This window comes from Tursiops truncatus, chromosome 6 (genome assembly GCF_011762595.2).
Source record: "Tursiops truncatus isolate mTurTru1 chromosome 6, mTurTru1.mat.Y, whole genome shotgun sequence".
Lineage (NCBI taxonomy): Eukaryota > Metazoa > Chordata > Mammalia > Artiodactyla > Delphinidae > Tursiops > Tursiops truncatus.
In genome coordinates, this window is record NC_047039.1 from 32,356,179 (window position 1) to 32,360,780 (window position 4,602).

The following is a 4,602-nucleotide window of genomic DNA, read 5'->3' on the forward strand; positions in this document are numbered from 1 at the left end:
GACTTAGGTCAGCATTTTCTCCCCATCCCTTTTGGTGAGGTTGTTTCATACATTTTTTTTTTACATCTTTATTGGAGTATAATTGCTTTATGTTTCATACATTTTTAACACAGATTGTTTTGTCACATTTGGTATTTCATCCTGGTATCCTCTGACAACCTAAATGATTTTTTAAATATTTTCATATATTAAGACTCACTCTTTATACTATAAAGCTCTATGTATTTTAACAAGTTCATAGAGTCATGTATCTGTCGTTGCAATATCATATGGAGTAGTTTCACCAGCCTAAAAATTCCCTGTATTTTATGTATTCAGCCCTCTCTTACCCCCCTCCCCTCCAGGAAACCTGGCAACCACTGATCTATTTACTGTCTCTGTAGTTTTGTCTTTTCCAGAATGTCCTAGAAATGGAATCATATAATATATAGCATTTTTAGGCTATTTCCTTTCACTTAGCAATAAACATTTAAGATTCATCTATGCCTTTGCATAGCTCGATAACTTATTCTTTTTTATTGCTAAATAGTAGTCCGTTACTTGGATGTACTAGCTTGTTTATCCATTCCCTATTGAAGGACATCTTGGTTGTTTCCAATTTTTGTAAAGTATGAATAACACCGCTATAAACATTCACATGCTGGTTTTTGTGTGGCTATAAATTTTCAAATCAATTAGGTAAATAACTAGGAGTGTGATTGCTGGAATTCATGGTTAGATTATGTTTATCTTTGAAAGAAACTGCCAAGCTGTTTTCCAAAGTAGCTATTTTGAATTATTACCAGCAATGAATGTGAGTTCCTGTTGCTCTACATCCTTGCCAGCAATTAATATGTTTTTTTAAATTTTATTTTAGCCTCTTTAATAGATGTTTAGTTGTATCTCGTTGTTTTAGGTTGCAATTCCTAATTACAAATGATGTTGAACTGTTTTTCACATACTTTATTTACCAGCCGTATATCTTTGGTGAAGTTTCTGTTCAGATCTTTTGCCCTTTTTAAATTGTATTGTTTGTTCTCTTGTTGTTGAGATTTAGGAGTTCTTTGATTATTTTGGATATGAGTTCTTATCAGATATGTGTTTGCAAATATTTGTCACAATATTTTTTCAAAGTTTTGTCCTTTCATTATCTAAATAGTGTCTTTCATGGAGTGACAGTTTTGAATTTTAATAAAATTTACTTACCACTTTTTTTCTTTCATGGATTGTGCTTTTGATGTTGTATATAAAAATAAGGTCACATATTTTTCCATCTTCTAGAAGTTTCGTGGCTTTGCATTTTACAGTTAGATCTATGATCTAAGTTGAGTAATTTTATTTTGTGAAACATGTGAAGTCTAATTTTACATTTTTTACATATGGACATCTAATTTTTGTAGCACCATTTGTTGAGAAGATTATCTGTTCTCCAAACAATTGCCTTTGCTCATTTGTCAAAGATCACCTGACTATATTTATGGCAGCCTGTTTCTAGGCTCTCTATTCTGTTGTATTGATCTATGTGTCTATTATTTTGAGAATAGAGTGCTATCTTGATTGCTGTCTCTTATAATAAGACTTGATATCAGGTAGTGTCAGTCCTCCAGTTTTATTTTTCTTTTTCAATATTATGTTGGTTATTCTAGGTCTTTTGCCTTTCCATACAAACTTTAGAACCAGTTTGTCAGTATCTACCAAATAATTTACAGAGATTTGGTTGGGATTATGTTGAATTATAGGTAATTTGGTAAGAATTGAATTTTAACAATATTATGTCTTCCAATCTATGAAGGTAGGATATATTTCCATTTATTTGTATCTTCTTTGATTTCTTTTATCAATGCTCTATAGTTATCTGTACATAGAATCTTATAATATTTTGTTAGCTTCATGTCTATTTCATTTCTTTGTCCTAGTATAAATGGTATTCTGTTTTTAATTTTAAATTTCTTATTTAATTTTAGTAAATTGTGTCTTTCAAGGAATTTGTTCATTTAACTAATTTGTCAAATTTATTGGCATACAGTTGTTCACAATTGTTTTTACTATTTTTTAAAATGTCTGTGGAATCTGGAATGATGTACTCTCTTTCTTTCATGAGTGAAATTTGTAATTTGTATTTTTTCTCTTTTTTATTGATAAATCTAGATAGAGGCTTGTGTTTTATTAATCCTGTCAAGAGACCTATTCTCAGTTTTGTTGATTTTCTATCATTTGTCTATTTTTTATTTCACTGTTTCTACTTTGCTTCTATTTTATTGTTTTGTTCCTTTTGCTTTAATTTCCTCTTCTTTTACTAGCTTCTTAAGATGAAAGTTTAGATCAGTGCTTTTAAATCTTTCTTTTGTCTTTTCTAGGTATTTCCCTTTAAGCTTTGCTTTAGCTGCATTCCACAAAATTTTGATGTATTTTGCTTCCATTATCATCCAGTTCAAAATATTTTCTAATTTCCTTTGGAATTTCTTTTTTGATCCATGGGCTATTTAAAACTTTGTTGGTAAGCTTCCAAATGTTTAGGGATTTTCCTGATATCTTTTTGTTATTGACTTGTTGTGTGAAAGATCATACTTTTATTTGTTTTATTATTTTTAGAGAATATGCTTCGTATGAATTCAGTTCTTTATAATGGATTGAGACCTTTCATGGCTCAGCAGCTGATCTATCTCATGTATATTCCACATACACTTGGAAAATATGTGAATTCCACAGTTGTTAGGTGTAGTGTTCTATAAATGTCAATAAGTTTAAAATTGGCTAATAGTGTTGTTCAAGTCTTATATATATTTATTAATTTTTAACTTTTTGTGGTTCTATAACTTTATTTGACAATCAACAGTTAGTTCTCATCCACATTAAGTGTCTGTAGATTTTTGAAAGTGGTGACAGGTATATAGGTAACCAAGGTATAGAGCTCGTTTGGTGAATCTTCATGTTCATTACGTTTTCTGCACATGGGCATGAGATGGGACATTCCTTATTCCTTTGGCCCAGACTGCTTTGCTAAGCTTGGCGTCAATGCGTACATCTGGAGTTCTCATCTCCTTCATGGCAAAGTTCAGGATTTCTTTGAGTGCCTGAGGGACACGTTTCTTGAAACCCACTCCGTGGATGCTCTTGTAAATGTCGATAGTGTATTCTCTGGTCACCACCTTATTGATGGCAGACCGGCCCTTCTTCTTCTCTCCACCCTTCTTTGTGGGAGTCATTCTGCCGGGCTCTGGTTGGAAAACAATCTTTAATATGTATGTTTTAATCAATTACTGGAAAAGAAATGTTAAAATCTCCAATTTTAATTGGAATTTGTCTTTTTCTCCCTTAGCTCTGTCAGTTTTTGCATTATTTTGAAGCTTTGTATTAGATGCATACACATTTAGGATTATTATGTTTCCTTAATAAATTGTTTATTGCATCGCTATGAAATGCCTACCATTATCTCTGGTGATACTCCTTATCATGAATTCTACTTCTTGTGATATTAATGTAGCCCCTACAATTTTCTTCTGATTAGTTGTTTGCATGGTATAATTTTCCCAGTCTTTTGTTTTTTAAGCTGTGTCTATACTTGAAGGCCATTTCTTGAAAGCAACATATAATGTGTGTTTCCTACTTGTCTAGTTTGACGAGCTTTACCTTTTAATTGTAGTTTTAGTCCACTCACAGTTGAAGTAATTATTGATATGTTTGAATTTAAGACCACCACTGCCTTGTCTGTTCTTTGTTCCTCTTTCCATCATTTCCTTCTTTTTAAATTAACCAAGGATTTGAAAAACTTATTCCATCTTAACTCATCCATTGGTTTTTAGCTATTTTAGTGATTGCCATAGGGATTGCAGTATGTGTCCTTATATTACCATAGTCTTCCTTGAATTAATATTATACTTCTTTAAGTATAATATAAAAAACTTATTATAGCATATTTTAAATGATCTCTCCCATTCTTAGTACTAATATTGTCTTTCATTTTACCTCTGCATTTTTATAAACCCCACAGTACATTTTTATGTACTTTGAATAGTAAATTGTATTTTTAAAAAAAGAAATGAAGGTTTCCCTGGTGGCACAGTGGTTAAGAATCTGCCTGCCAATGCAGGGGACACAGATTTGAGCCCTGGTCCGGGAAAACCCCACATGTCGCTGAGCAACTAAACCTGTGTGCCACAACTACTGAGCCTGTGCTCTAGAGCTCATGAGCCACAACTGCTGAGCCCACGTGCCTAGAGCCCATGCTCTGCAAAAGGAGGAGCCACTGCAATGAAGAGCAGCCCCGCTCGCCGCAACTAGAAGAAAGCCCATGCACAGCAATGAAGACCCAATGCAGCCAAAAATAAATAAATAAAAATAAAAAAAGAAATGAGAAAAATACTTTCTGTTTACCTGCATATACATACTTCCTGACATGCTTCATTTCTTCATTTCTGTTACTGTTTCTATCTGATATCATTTCCCTTCAGCACAAAGAGTTTTATATTTCTTTCTGCTGGGGAAGATTCTCTTGGCAATTGTTTTTGTCATTTTTCCCTATTATTTTTAGAGAATATTTTCACTTGATATAGAATTCTAGGTCAACAGACTCTCTTTTTCCCTCTAGCACTTTAAAGACGTCTTGTCATTTTCTTCTGGCTT

General features: G+C 32.5%; 1 pseudogene; it reads right to left on the reverse strand.

Moving 5' to 3' along the window:
- Nucleotides 1-2,815: 2,815 nt before the first annotated feature.
- LOC101329807 (large ribosomal subunit protein eL31-like) lies at nt 2,816-3,185 on the reverse strand (annotated as a pseudogene).
- Between the last annotated feature and the right edge of the window lie 1,417 nt (nt 3,186-4,602).